This window comes from Triturus cristatus, chromosome 11 (genome assembly GCF_964204655.1).
Source record: "Triturus cristatus chromosome 11, aTriCri1.1, whole genome shotgun sequence".
NCBI lineage: Eukaryota > Metazoa > Chordata > Amphibia > Caudata > Salamandridae > Triturus > Triturus cristatus.
In genome coordinates, this window is record NC_140594.1 from 132039545 (window position 1) to 132055423 (window position 15879).

Below are 15879 nucleotides of genomic sequence, written 5' to 3' on the forward strand. Positions count from 1 at the left end.
GTACGAATACCACAAGGGAACCCTTCCTGGTTTTCCTTGTGAAGTGTCCACTCCTGGGCACCCCCGTGGTGAAACCAGGCATCCCTCGCGCTGTGGGGGCCGTTGTGGAGACTAAGCAAGCTATTGCCCAGAGTTGCAGCGTGGGACCCATGATTAGAATAGGCACTGAGGCGAGAATATCCGGTCAGAGGAATTTATGAGCCCGAGACCTGTCGAGGCAGGACTCGAGCCCTGGTCCCTGGCCAGAGCTCTGCATCGAGGTCTGCCACTCTAACCACTGAGCCACACTTCTCTTATCCTACCCCCTCACTGACTCCCTGTATTTTATCTTCCAGTTGCTAGTGTGACTCAGTTGTTTTAAACTCGCAATTGTGGAAGGGGTATCTTTTAGCTGGTCATTTTGTTTACGTGTATCTTTTAGCTGGTCGTTTTGTTTAAAATAGAATGCTTGCTCAGTTTATCTTTTTAATTTCAGTTGTGGGTTTTCTCCAAAAGCAGAGTAGCTTTACAGTTTTGTTGTCTTTTGGCCCATCCTTCCTTTGGTATATGGAAGAAAGCAGATGAGGTCAAATACTGTATGTTGCTGGCTCAGTTTTTGACCAAAAACTAGGGGCATAAAGTAAAAGTGTGACCCGGCTACTCTTCTTTTAATTTGGAGCACAGGGTAGAACCTGAGGTTTGCTGTTCTCTATTGTGTTTCCGGAGGGTCTCTTAGACAATTGTCTATCTCGAGCACCAGTGAACCAATTTACTTCAGCCAGTCTGTAGTGTGTGTAGTGGCCTGCTTGCCTCTGTAGTTCTAGCCATTGTTATAGTAAAACAGAGGAACAAGCCCTATGGGAGTCTCATGATTCTTGAGGGTCTAGGCCCATGCCATCTATTAGTCCTCTCTACCGTTTAATGGACAGGGCTGTTTGGAAGGGGGTGTGTTTAAGTGAATGCTCAATCTTGGTACTTTGCTTATTTGTATAGCACATAACATCACAAAGGTAACTTCAAAACACTGACCGGGAGACCAAGATGGCCGCGTGAGCTTTGAGCTCCCGAGACCCTCGTGCCCTCCGTCGACTATCCTGTCTCTAATCCTATTTGCATGCATGGCATCGTGCAGATGACTTGTCAGGGAGGCGATTGATGCTACCCGCAGTCGGATCGCCCACCGGGAACCGGAGTTCTGCATGGAGGAAGATTGAGGCCTATCTCCGAGGGATGCCAGGGGCTAGAGTTGGCAGGATGCCCGACCTCTAATTGAACAACAGCGGCCAGGCGAGGTGTGAACTACCGGACGGAGGTCCCCATCCTTTCACTTTCTCGCCCCTTGTTTGCCCTGCCCAGGGAGTGCTCTCGGCTGCCTTATTATCATTTGGACGCTCTGCACGCCACTCTGGCGGCCCATCGCAGGACTGAGCACTCCTGACTCCTTTCGCTGAGAGAGGGTCGTCCTGTTTGAACCGACCTGCTTGAGCCAACCATGTCGGGCAAAGCAGAGGTGGATCGGCTGAAGCCTAAGGCCACCAGGCGGGGAGCCTATACTCAGGCCAATAATATGGACCGCTATGCCCAGCAGAAGGGGTCACCGGGTGGACCGAGCCAGTCGCCGGATGCACAGAAGACTGCCTCACCCTTGGCCCCGGAGCTCTCGCTCCAGGATGTCATGGGCGCGCTCGAAGGGCTGCAGACTTCGATTGGGAGACAGTTTGATGCCCTGGCGCACAAAGTGGATACCATCTTGGTGGACGTTAATCTGATCCACGCGGATTTGGGCAAAACAAATGAACGAGTTAAAACCCTGGACCTCAAGACCACGGGCCTCGCTGATGATGTCTCGGAACTACAGACCGAGGTCCGTAAGTTGCGGACCGAGAGTGATCTCGCCGCCCGTCGGCTGGAGGACTTTGAGAGCCGGGCCAGGCGCAACAACGTGCGCGTTATCGGGGTCCCGGAGTCCTCGGACGAGACTTCTGTAGACCTGCTAGTGGAGGACTTGGTGCTTAACCATCTGCAGCCTAAGGGTCTTGGGAAGTTTTTCGCAGTTGAGAGGGCCCATAGAGTGCCGGGTGGTAGGCCCAAGGTGGGAGCCCCACCGAGGCCGATTGTCGCCCGGCTCTTTCATTTTCGAGATCGGGACGCTATCCTGCAAGCATCGAGGTGACGGGCCCGGTCCCCTTCCAGAACGCGTCAGTGAATTTCTATCCTGACTTCACCCAGCAGGTGCAGAGGCAGAGGCAGGGCTTCCTGGGGGTGAAGAGGCGGCTTCGGGAGAGGGAACTGAAATATGCCATGCTCTTCCCTGCCAGACTACGTGTGGTGTACGAAGACCGAACATTCTTCTTTGAGTCGCCTGTCATGGCCGATGAATGGCTGGACGCTCTGCCCCGACGACGGACGGGAGAGGACACTGCCGCAGACGGGGACAGTGGCCGGGATGAACAAGGTTGATGTCTTCGGAACCGGACTGACTCGATTTGACTCTAGCTAATGACTTGAACAGAATGCAGTAAATACGGAGGGTTGTGGGAGGACGAGGGGAGCTCTTTCCTCCCTTAGGGTACTTTTTGTAGATTTTGGGTTTGGTAGGGCGACAGGCACACTGCAAGTTGGGGGAGCTTTGTAAGCTGCAGCAGGGGTGCAGAGTGGGGGGGATAGTTGGGATTTTGGGTTTGTTGTTGGGGGGTTCGTTTCTGCAAGGCGTATTGATTATTTTCAGGACTGTTCCATGGTGGCTCTTCGGGTGTGGGGTGGGCCTCCTTACGTTTGGGGATGGGGGGTAGGGGTTTAAGTGTTATTAGCTGGAATGTTAATGGTTTGGGGGATCGCATTAAGCGCGGGATTGTTTTGCAATACTTGAAACGGTCATTGCCGGATGTCGCCCTACTGCAGGAGACGCACCTCATAGGTAACACGTGCTATGCTCTTAATAGGAAGGGTTATAAATTCATAGCTCATTCGGGATTCTCCTCTGGGTCCAGGGGTGTGGGCATCCTAGTCAGAGCCTCGCTACCATTTGAGGTGGACTCCACCATTGTTGACGATAGGGGGAGGTTTGTGGCGGTGGCGGGGCGGTGGGAAGGAAGAACTTTGGTTTTAGTTTCGGTTTATGTCCCGCCGGCCCTGCAGGCCTCCACGTTTACAGATCTGGGTAGGGTCTTGCTGGATCTCCCGGGGGGTATGCTTGTGGTGGGGGGTGATTTCAATGCTGTCGGCTCTGGGCTGCTGGATAGATACCTGCCCAGAGACACAGGGGGGGCTCAGAAGTGGCTTCCAGACTTTTTAGACACACTTGGCCTGATAGACTGCTGGAGGCTCCGGCACCCCACACAGAGCCAATACACCTTCCACTCCGGAGCGCATGGTAGCCTCTCTAGGATTGATTACCTGCTCACTCTGGCTGCGCACGCCTCAATGGTGTCCGAGGCCAGGCACATGGCGCGTGGTATATCGGACCATTCGCCAGTGTGGGTCAGGCTGGATGTCGGCCGTGAGGGAGGGGGAAGGGTGGCTCCTATTAACCCTTGGTACTTCCGAGACCCCAAGATGCGCAGCGCACTGGTGAAGGCAGTTGATAATTTTTTCAAGGACAATCAGGGATCCGTGGACTCGGCAGTGTCGCTGTGGGAAGCATTTAAGACCGTGCTGCGAGGGGAGGCCCTCTCCCTTGTAGTGGCGGCCAAGCGGCGGAGAGATGGCGAGGTTATGCAGGTTGAGGAGGAGATCGTGGCTTTGGAGGGAGCGCTAGAGGAGGAGGTTACAGAGGCCTCACTGCATGAGCTGAGCTTGAAGCAAGCCGAGTATAAGGACCTGGTGACGAATGCCGCTAAGACCCTCAGTAGGGAACAGCAGGGCCGCCTGTATGATGTTGGTGACAAGGCCGGGAAACTCCTAGCTTGGCTCCTAGTGGGACCTTCCCGTTGGATCAGCGACTGGCGACAATTGTTGTTATACACAAAGATGGTAAACCCCGAGATAAGTGTGCCTCATATAGGCCTATCTCACTCCTTAACGCCGAGCCGAAGATTCTGGCTAAAATCCTTGCGGCCCGATTGATCAGGGTACTTGGAGACCTGATCCACCCGGATCAATCCGGTTTTATTCCGCATCGTAACACTGCGTTAAACCTTCGGCGCCTTCATGGTGTAATCGCCAGGGCGGGCACGCTGCGTGAACCAGCTGTTGTGGCGTCGCTCGATGCCACGATGGCCTTTGATACGGTGGAATAGGCATATTTGTGGGCTATGATGGCCAAGTTCGGCTTTGGCCATGGTTTTGTGAGCTGGGTGAGGTTGCTGTATGAGGGACCCCTTGCGAGTGTGGTGGTAAATGGCCGGGCGTCGACTCCGTTTCAGCTTGGGAGGGGCACTCGGCAAGGTTGCCCCCTGTCGCCATTGTTGTTCGCCCTCGCCCTTGAGCCGCTGGCAGCGTGGATACGCTGGCACCCGGATATACGGGGACTTAGATGGTCGCCCGAACACGAGGACCGCATTTCGCTATATGCTGATGACATCCTGTTGTATCTTGCCTCGCCCAAGAAATCACTTATAGTGGTCTGTGACGTTCTTACATCCTTCGGTAGGAATTCGGGTCTCGTCATCAACTGGAGTAAATCGTATTTATATGTTCTGAGTGGCGAGGTTCCACCGATCCCGCGAACGTGCTCGATCCAGATCGCTCAGCGGGGCTTCGTGTATCTGGGGATCTTTATCTCCACGGACTCCGCTTTGCGGTATGAGAGGAACCTGCTCCCCCCCCTGGCGCGCCTGCGGCGGGATGTAGAGGGCTGGCGGAGGCTGCCGCTCTCCCTCGTTGGGCGCGCTGCCTTGTTCAAAATGATGTCTCTTCCCCGGTTCCTCTACGCATTGCAGAATACTCTAGATTGGGTACCGGCCAACTACTTTCGGGAGATCGAAAGCCTCCAACGAACGTTGTTGTGGGACGGGCGGCCGCGAATAGCAATTGCTAAGTTGACGCTTCCATGGTATGATGGAGGTATTGCGCTTCCAGACATCCGACGCTACTATTGGGCCACCCAGCTGAGCGCGATTAATCATGGTCTCTATGGCCCTGCCCTCAGCCCTGGTTATGCCATCGATAGGTGGTTGCTGCGTGGTGGTAACTATCACAGGGCGTTGTACTCGCGGTCCCTGGACTCGTCCCTCACGGGGCCCACTGGGGTGGCGGTGCGTGTGTGGAAGATGGCAACTGACTCGCTGGGCTGGAAGGATAGGCTCACCCTCGCTACCCCGCTGTTTGAATCTGAAAGATTGGGTAGGCTTTGGCATACAAAAGGTTTTGATAAATGGGACTTGATCGGCATCTCCAGGGTCGGAGATGTGCTGATTAAGGGGAGGGTGAAGTCCTTTGAAGAGTTGCAGAAGGAGTATGAGCTGGGGACATCCGAGTTTTTCCGATATGTTCAGGTGCGTCATGCCCTCCGGTCAGTCCTCGTGGAGGGTGAGAAGGTGCCTGAGTCCTCTCCTTTGGAGGACCGGATCCTTGATGGCCATATGCCTGAGAGCACGATCTCGCTCATCTACAAGAAATTGATAAATGTCCGGGCGGATATGCTTCTGGGGCTGCGGGACCAGTGGACTAGGGATGGACTCGAGTTGGATGACGAGGATTGGCAGTCTGCTGTTTCCTCTCCCAAGGAGGTTGCGATCCCGTCGCGTCTGAGGCTGGTGCAGCTCAAAATACTGCATCGAGTGTATGTGACGGGGCCAAGGCTGGTTCATATGGGATTCTCTGAGGAAGGCCTATGTAGGAGGGGATGTGGTATGGTGGGTACTTTCCTGCATATCATTTGGGAATGTGGTGTCATCACGGAATTCTGGAGGAGAGTCCATGCAGTGATGGGGGAGGTGACGGGCATTGCTATGCAGCCGGAAGCGCGGTGTTGTCTCCTGAATGTCTGGGGGCCCACTGATCACGATGAGGCACAGACCCAATGGGTGACTCTGGGTAACATGGTCGCTAAGAGAGATATCGCGCGATTGTGGGGCTCCGTGGGACCCCCCACATTGACCGCGTGGAAAGAAAATATGGACTGGAGTATGCTCAGGGAAAAGACAGTATATTGCGCTAGAGGCCGCCCTCGGAAGTGGCACGCCATCTGGGGGCGGTGGAATCAATACAGGGGGGTAATATGTCTTGCCCCTGATTTGGATCCCCCCGAGGAACAGCTTTCTTCTTGACATTCTTTCCAGCTCAGTATATAAGATGTGATGGTTAATTGACTTCTTGGGCCTCTGCTGTCCCCCTTCTTCCTCTTATCACAGTACTGTGACTGTTAGATGATTGGGGTCCGGCCTCCCCTGGGGGGCTATCACCATGGGCATTCAGTGTTCTTGCCTTGCTGGGGTTTGTTGTGTGTTTGTGTTTATTTAAAAATGGAATCTTTTCACTGCTCCTTTAATGCAATGTGGACGCTTCTTTGTCCTTCTCTATCGAAGCTGCCGAACCCCCGGGTTGTCGGCTGAATAGCTGTGTCCAGACTCTTGAAGAAATAAAGGTTTTTAAAAAAAAAAAAACACTGACCGGGGCAGATGTGATTGGGAAAAAAACTTTGCTTTGAGAGGAAAGGGGGGGATAATGAACAGAATGAGGAAGGAGCCTGCAGATGTAGTGGCCTTTCCCAAAGCATTGAGATTCCACCAGAACATGTAATGGAGTATTGTGCGTATTTGTATTCCCTCTTTCCTCATGGTAGAGGGAAGGAACCTTGCAGACGGAATGGCATTTCCCAAAGCATTGATATCCCACCAGAATGGAGCATTTGAACAGCTAGCCGTAACCATCTGATCGGCACGAAGTGGGAGAGTGTGCAGAAGATGTATTGGGAAGATGGCTGGGGAGATATTGCTGAGTGGAGACTGGGGAGGGCAAGAAGGAACAGAAGAGGGAATCACTTCTCTCCTGGAATCTTTTCCCTTGGCTGACGCAAAGCAGATGTGACTTGCTGGCTGTGGTTGATCCTATACTTTCTGCCCCCAGTTCCATTGCTATACAGTCCTTCTGACTTATTATGGTGTGGTGTTTGCCTTTGATTCAGGCATGGCCATCTTGGCAAATTGCTTGTGGTCTTTGCTTGCTTAAAGCTCTTCCAGAAAACCACTCGCACTCTGTAGCCTCCGACACACTTAGCCACTGTATGTATGAACAAGCCATTTTTGCGATTCCTTAATAGCGATTTTTAGCGAATTGCTATTAAGGAATCGCAAAATGCTATGTATGTAGGAATCACAATAATAATTGTGTTTCCTTAATATTCTTTAATTGCGAATCGCGATTCGCAACTAAGGAATACCTTCCCATTAATTCCTATAGGTGTAGAGGCCAATAGGAATGAATGGGAAGATATTCTCAATTTGCGATTAGCAATTAGAGAATCGCAAATTGAGAATGCGATTTCAAGGTTGCAAGGATGTCATAAGGACACCCTGAAATGAGCATGTGTGCCACATGGCACTTTGGAGAAAGCCAAAAAATGCTTTTTTCAAAGACTTTGCAAATTACCACCAACTGTCAGTTGGTGATAATTTGCAATTTCTTATGCTAAATTCTCACAACTTAGGTGCTTTCTACATTGCATTTAAGGAATCGCAAATAAGGAATCGCAATTTGCGATTCCTTAAATGCAATCGCAAAATATAGAATCGCAAATTTTGCGATTTTTCTAATTTGCGATGCCCTTTTGGGATGATACATCCCAAAAGGCCTTTTCCCGTTCACAAACGGGCCGACTCTGAGAATCGGCCTATTTGCGAATGGGAAAAGGGCTTGATACATATGGCCCTGAGACTCACACTCTCAGCTCTGCTAATCTGGTTTGGATCTGCCAACTTTTGCTTTCTTTGTAGGCATGTTCCTTGCCAGTTTTAGGGGGTACCTGGCTCCTACAAAATTGGGCGCCATATGCCATATTGAAAGGGTGTATTTCCTGTTTTGATGATTTTGTGTTATGTTTTTCACTTTTTATTTAGCTTAAGTTTGTTTTACCAGTAACTTTCCCTTACAGGGGAGCCTGTGAGAAGAGTTCGGGGTTGCTGGACCCTAGTTTGATGAATTTTATTTCTCCCACCTGTTTTGGACTCATGCGCTGCAAAGCGCCAGTTGCCTGACAAACCTCGCTCGCATGAAGGGATATTTGAATCGCCAGATAGCGCATCCGTGCAGCTCTAATTGGATTTCAATCTGCCCACTTTTGCTTGCCTTGTAGGCACGTTCCGTGCAGGTTTTAGAAAGTACCTGGGTCCTACAAAATCGGGTGCCATATTGAAAGGGTGTGTGACCTGTTTTAATGATTTTGTGTTATGATTTTCATTTTTTATTTAGCTTACATTAGTTTTACCAGTAACTTTCCCTCACAAGGGAGCCTGTTGGAGGACTACAGGGTTGATGGACCCTGGTTTGAGTAATTGTATTTCTCCTAGTGGAAACATCTCTGAGGGATTGCTCGGAGCCTGACGTTTTGGAAGCTCTACCTCTGGGTTTCAACATTGTGAGATCTGTGATCGTGTTGGGCAAAAAGCAGGTGGAATCGCAATTATTTTGAAACAAATCTGGATTGCTCCCTTGATAAAATAGACTCTCTGGATAGTGAGGCGACTCAATTCTCAATTAATATATCCAGTAATCAATCTCTTATAGGTCTACCACTGTACCGTCCCCCATGTCCTGCTGGGAATTTGATCTCAAAACTAATGGAATTTTCCACAGCACTAGCTTTGAGGCACAATAAACTGATCATACTAGGGGATCTTAACCTTCATTTTGAATTTCAAGACTGCCCAGACAGTCTTATCTCTAAACAAAGACCTGCAAACCCTACAACTATGCCAACAAGTCATGGGCCCAACACCCAAGAAAGGCAATACATTAGATCCTATTTTCTCTAATGATCCCTCTATATTGGTGGAAGACTCAGTGAAACTACCCTGGACAGACCACTTTCTAATTCCTTCCAGGTTCCTAATCAATAGTGGTCGGGCTAAGATCTTAGCCCTGCCTACTCGTAGGAGAAACTGGGCCAAAGTTACACTTGAGAAATGTATTACTGCCTTGGATAAAACTAAACCCAACCTCGAACAAGATCAGATGGCCGTGGCTACATTAAGGTATGAGACATGGCTAACTGAAACTGTTAATACCATGGCACCTTTAGTCCCGAGACAAAATGTGAGAGCATCACCCTCAGTGCCCTAGTATAATGAGCAACTTGCCACATTGAAGAAACAATGCAAACTCCTTGAGCGAAAATGGCGGAAGGACTATAGTTCCACAGACCGCACTCGCCTTAAAGAAGCACTGAAAACGTACCATAAGCGCATAAGAATAGAACGTTAGGACTACTATGCCCAGATGTTTGATTCAGCTCGTAATCCGTCCAAGCAACTATTTTCCTTGCTTAAATCCTTTACTAAGGCGGAACGTACCTTGGTTAAGATCCCCCCCGTCACACAAGCTGTGTTATGACATCGCAACCTTCTTCTCGAACAAAGTATCTAAAATCTATGAAAACTTTCCGAATTCTCTCAGACTAGAAGAGCCCCACTCTATTCAATGTATATATGAAACCCCTGGCTGACATCATCAAAAAACAAAGTTCAAGTGGTGTCGAATGCTGACGACACCCAACTAATAGTTAATCTGTCAAATTCCACTACTATCACGAGGATAGGTTTAAGGCCTGCTTATCCTACGTTGCAGTCTGGATGACTAACAACAGCATAAAACTGAACGCTAACCAAACAGAGATCTTACTGGTCGGAAGAACTGCTTCAATTTGGGTGTCAGCCTGGTGGCCAGTGACTCTGGGCGAACCTGCCCCTAAACACAAGGCCAAAGACCTGGGAGTAATTTTCGACTCTAAATTAACTTTCAAAGACCAAATCAGGAAATCAGCAGGGAAGTGTTTTGGTACTCTGAAGATCTTGAGAAATATCCTTGCTCTAATTCCGACTAGATCCCGGAGAACCATAGTTTATATGCTCATTATCTCACAGCTGGACTATGGGAATGTACTTTACCTAGGTGCCTCTAAAGGGAATCTAGGACTACTGCAACAAGTCCAAAATGCTGCTGCAAGAATAATTCTTAATCTTCCCAAGAGATCGTCTGCCTCACGCGCCCTAGACTGCTACATTGGCTTCCAGTAACCGAAGAGAATTAGCTTCAAAGCCCTATGTATATGCCAATGCATTTTAAAGAAACAAGGCCCCACTTACCTCCATTCCCTAGTCCAAAACTATGCCCCTACACATAATCTCAGATCCTCTGATGCTAATTTGGCTACCATACCCAAGATTAAAAGGCGAGAATGGGAGCCTTATAGCGCCTAAATTATAGAACTCTCTTCCCAAGGGACTCAGAGACTCCCCATCGGAAACTGACTTCAGAAAGAAAGTAAAAATCTGGCTTTTTAGCAATAACATCCAATTCTAGTCTTCTCTTTACGTCTACTGGCCTTACCAATTTTCAGCATCGATCCCTCTCCTCTTAGCTCATTTCTTGGTCCAGTTCGGGGACATACCATTGTGGTGTAACCATGTGTGATATAAATGCTTCTTCTTTCTCTCTCTCCCGCCTGTTTTGGACTCACACTCTGAAAAGCGCCAGTTCCCTGGCATGCCTTTTCTGCGCATTAAGGGATATTTAAATAGGCAGATAGCGCGTTCACAAAGCTCTGCTAATCAGGTTTGGTTCTGCCCACTTTTGCTTTTTTGTAGACTCATTCCGTGCCGGTTTTAGCAGGTGCCTGGCTCCTATAAAATCAGGCCCCATATTGAAAAGATGTAGTCCCTGTTTTAATGATTTTATGTATTATGTTTTTCACTTTCTAATTAGCTAACATTTGTTTTACCAGTAACTTTCCCTCGCAGGGGAGCCTGTGCGAGGACTGCGGGGTTGCTCCACCCTGGTATGATAGGTTTTATTTCTCCTGCCTGTTTTGGACTCACGTGCTGCAAAGCGCCAGTTCCCTGACACGTCCCCCCTCGCATGGAGGGATGGCAGACAGCGTGTCCACACTGCTGGCATGTCAAAGGCGAGCCCGTCTGCGCCTGGATTGAGCCGAGGGTCCTTCCCCCTGCCAGTTTTGACTCCCACGAGGAGACGCTACACAGGGAAGGAGCCTTGTGCACTTAATAATATGGTCAAGGCAGCTGGATGTGTTTATTTAGACCCTGTCTCTCTCTCTCTCTTGTTACCAACATGGTCTGCCAGGAATGCGATGTCCAAATAGTTAACCTCGACTCACAGGTTACTGTTAACTAAGAAGAGATGCTTTTCATCAAATCGTTGGGCAAGATGACCAGCACAAATGGCAAAATCATATGCGCCCTTATAAAAGCTAGATCGCTGGTAAAACAAAAATTGAATTTGCTGACCTTTTAGATAATCACCATGGGCCATATGTAGGTAAAACGTGTTTTGCGATTCTCAAATTGCGATTTTTAGGGAATCGCAATTAGAGAATCGCAAAACGCAATGTCGGTAGGAATAGCAAATTATTTTGCAAATCTCACATATTCCTTATTTGCGAATCACAAATTGAGATTCGCAAATAAGGAATACCTTGCCATTCATTCCTATGGGCTAGAATGCCCATAGGAATGAATGGGAAGACATTCTCAATTTGCGATTCTCAATTAGAGAATCACAAATTGAGAATGCAATTTCAAGGTTGCAAGGGTGTCAATAGGACACCCTTTTGCACCCCTGAAATAAACATGTGTGCACATGTGGCGTACATACATGCGCTAAGGGCATGTATGTGCGCCACATGGCACTTTGAAAAATGCAAAAAAGTCCATTTTTCTAAGAAATCGTAAATTACCACCAACCTGAAGTTGGTGGTAATTTGCGATTCCTTAAGCCAAAATCGCACAACTTGGGTGCTTCCTACATTGCATTTAAGGAATCGCAATTTGGGATTCTTTAAATGCATTTGCAAAATAAGGAATCGCAAATTTTGCGATTCCTTATTTTGCATGTGGGTTGTTGTTTGCTACATAGCACATTGCCCAAATTGCGATCGCAAATGCTGAAATTCTGCGAATTTCAGCATTTGCGATCGCAATTTGGCTTCCTACATATGGCCCCATGTTACATAGTTTGTCACTGAAACTTTGGCTGATCCCTCCTCTAGCCCTGATCTGGTGGCAGCAATCCCTCCTGGCTATTCTATCTATAGATTAGATAGACCCCTTAAACGGGATGGTGGACTAGTTATCATATACCCGGACAATATGCCAGCCATTTTCTGACCTGCATCATTGCTAGAATGCAAAGCACTCTCCTTTAACGTAGAACTTTCTAACATTCAATCCTTTAATGGATTGTTCATTTATCAACCTCCCGACCCGAGGAACATCTTCACCCAAGATCTCATGGTTCTAGGAGATTTCAACTTCTATCTAGAAGCCTCAACTGATGGATACTGAGGCTTTCATTGGTACCATGGCCAGCATAGGCCTTTCCCTAGTTGAGCACGATCCACACAACTTGCTGGCCACATGCTGGAAGGGATTTTTAATAACAACGCCCTATTCATTGAAAAAGGCTCCGTGACCTGATCAGATCATCACGCTGTGATGTTTGAGATAAATTTACCTAACGGAGCACTTTCCAATAATTCCTCTCATAGTCCTCATAGGTCACATGCATGGAATAGAAATAATACTGATCAATTTAACCAGATGCTGGCACATACTCAGCCCGAATATTTAATGGACCTGGATCAAGCCACTATAAATTATTCCAACTGGTTACACTCGGCCGTTTCCCTCCTGGCTCCTGCCTAGACATCTCATTCTCACAGAAATAGTGTCCGTGCTGTATTATACGGACATTGTTAGAACACAGAAACAATGCTGCAGAAGACCAGAACGAAAGTGGAGAAAGGATTACAGTAGGGAAGGAAAAGAAAAGTATACACAATGTATGGATGATTATAAGTCCTTACTGACTAAAGAAGAATCTACTTATCCTACACAACAAATTGAATCTTCTAAAAATTCCACAAAAGAAATATTCCAGATAGTGATGAAGTTGACAAATGCAAAAACAACAGTTGGACAGATGCCAAGCCAGGTCCTCCCTGGACTGGAACCAAGCATCCTAGGACCAGATAGTGATGAAGTTGACCTCTGTCCGTGTAATTATCTGGCAAGCAGTAGTAAATATTTTTGCCATTCTCTTGCAAATGTTTTCCTAGACAAAGTGGAACAGATCTACATCAACTTTGACTTGAAAAGGAACTAAGTACTCCTCTTTAGCTCCTGAACATGCTACTTCACGGAATCTCCTGCAATTACCACTAACCAGGTAATAATTCAAATTCAATCCTCGAAGTCCGGTTCTCCACTTGACCCAGGCCGCTCCTAAGTGATCAAATTAGCACAGAGATCATTGCTTCCAATCTCACAAGTATTTTCAATTCAATGTTCAGGATGGGCTACTTTCCCAAACCATGGAAGGTAGCCTCTATACTTCCACTAGTAAAACAAAATCTATTTTGAATCCAACGGATTCCAACAGCTACTGCCCAATCTCTCACCTTCCACTACCTGCAAACATTGTTGAAAAGGCCATGAATCAACAGCTGTCACAGGTTATACAGAATAACCATCTTCTGGATACCCCTCAGTTCGGATTCAGAAGTGGCCACTGTAACGGAACTTCCATGATCAAAGCCACAGAGGAGATCAGGTCGATCACGATCTGCTGATTGACCGTCTCCATGATATAGGGATCAAAGGGGCTGCATTTGACCCCCTGGGATCCTTTCTTTCGGGGCGAGAGCAAACAGTGGCGCTAGAACACTTTGTTTCTTAACTCTTCTACTTGCCTTGTGGGGTCCCTCAGGGGTCCTCGCTTAGTCCAATATAGTTCAATGTTTATGTAACTTCACTGGCAACCTTGGTTATAGCTTTCTTTTTGCTCTAGCATCTCATGCCAATGACCTGCAAATTATTGTGTCTAACAAGGATAATAACACCGGTTCCAGATTCCATGACTGTATGTTGGCTATCAGCAATTGGCTGAGCAACAATTGCTTGAAACTAAATTCCGGGGAGACAGAGGTCATTCTTTTTGGCAACCAGACTTGTTTAAGGTCCCCATCTTAGTGGCTGGAGGAATTTGGAACCCTCCTTATTCCTGTAAGGAAGGCAAGAAACCTAGGAGTACTAATAAATAGCAACTCCCTTTTAGAGACCACGTAAATGCAATTATCGCCTCCTTTTTCCAAACATTGCGGATGATAAAAAGAAACATTCCCCTGGAAGCACAAAAATCAGTTGTAACCACTCTGGTCCTCTCAAAATTAGATTATTGTAATGGTCTGTATTTAAATATGCAGCAACAACACTTTAACAAACTTCAAACCTTACAAACGCGGCCGCTCGGCTGCTTACAAGGACCCCTAAGTTTAAATCTGTTTCTCAAGTCATTCATAAATTACACTGGCTCCCAGTTAGGGAGGGAATCCGTTTCAAGGCCTTGTGTACTGCCTACAAGGCATTGCACGATGCTGGTCCTGATTACTTGAAACAGAAATTCAAGTGGTATGAACCAAACGTGAATTTGCGCTTTTCTGGGCCTGAGAAATTGATAGTCCCTAGGTTGAAACGTGCCAACTGGGGAGGAAGAAGCTTTGTAATATGTACTGCCACAGCATGGAACCTCCTACTCTCTCACATTTGATCCATGCCCAATCTGTTATCCTTCAGGGAAGAATTAAAAACTCAGCATTTCTGTAACTAGCATTTCTCCGATCCTTTTCAGCAGAGCTAGCATCAGGACACCCCCTCTGTATTGTGTGTTTTAAAAGTCACTTTAACATAACACAACATAGCCCATGATACTGCTCTTCACATTTTTAGCCTCCTGCAAAAAACACTGTGACCTCCAGTCGCCTCCCCGCCCCCCAAGGCTTTGTGATGCTCTGACCTGACTCAGTCAGTGGTCTCTTTCTAAGCAGAGGAAGGGGATATGTTTTCACATACCTTTGAATGAGTTCAGTGCTCAAAGTGGATCTCTGAACACCTATGGGCTAACAATGTTACCAGGATGACTCGCTTCAGATGCCGGACATCCCCAGTGAATTTACCACCCGGTCTGAGAGGCTGGCTCTTGTTTCAAGCTAGATGAGACAGTGACCCAAATGATGCTTCACCAAAGGCAGGACACTGATTTTTGGGGTTGCCACTTAAACTGTGATCAACATAATATTGGGTCCGCTATCACTACTTTGCTTTCACTTTTCATGCTCGAAGTTTAATAAAAAGCTTAGTGTTAGCTTTTATCCAGGGAGCTAACTTAGCTCAGCTGCAAGCTTTTATTTTGGTGCTTAGATATTTAAAGTATATTCTTTTCCGTCTCTCTGGCTGATGGAATAATGTTAGCTTAGGTCCAGGTGTTCTTGCGATTGGAAGTGCAGGTAGGGCTGCCACAGAAAGCTTTTGTTACAGTTATTCCATGATATTCTGTCTCAGTATCAGGACAAATTGAGCACACACAATTTGATTGTGACTGCAGGTGAAGTGAGGGCTAGGCTTCTTGGCCACAATATTCCTGGCCATGAACCTACGTTCATTCTTCTATGACACTTACCTCTGATTTAACCCCCACCTGTTTTGACCCAAAGTGCACTTGTAGACAAAGCCCATCCTTTGGAAAAGAACTGCAGACGAGAAAATTACAATGCTGAGCCATCCTTCTAGCATTGGAAGTTCTGGTACCAGAACATCGTCTGACATATATATTTGGGCCTAAATATAATCTGCAAAAATATCGCCCAATTGGAATTAATAGCAAAAAATCTAGACCCAAAAGTACAAACATTTTGTAAAATATATTTGGGACCCAGCGTAAGTCCGGCGA

General features: G+C 47.5%; 1 protein-coding gene across 2 annotated transcripts in view; it reads left to right on the top strand.

The window, feature by feature from the left end:
- Window positions 1–15879, top strand: part of LOC146783521 (uncharacterized) — a 327300-nt gene that overhangs the window by 225781 nt on the left and 85640 nt on the right. The window lies entirely within an intron of this gene.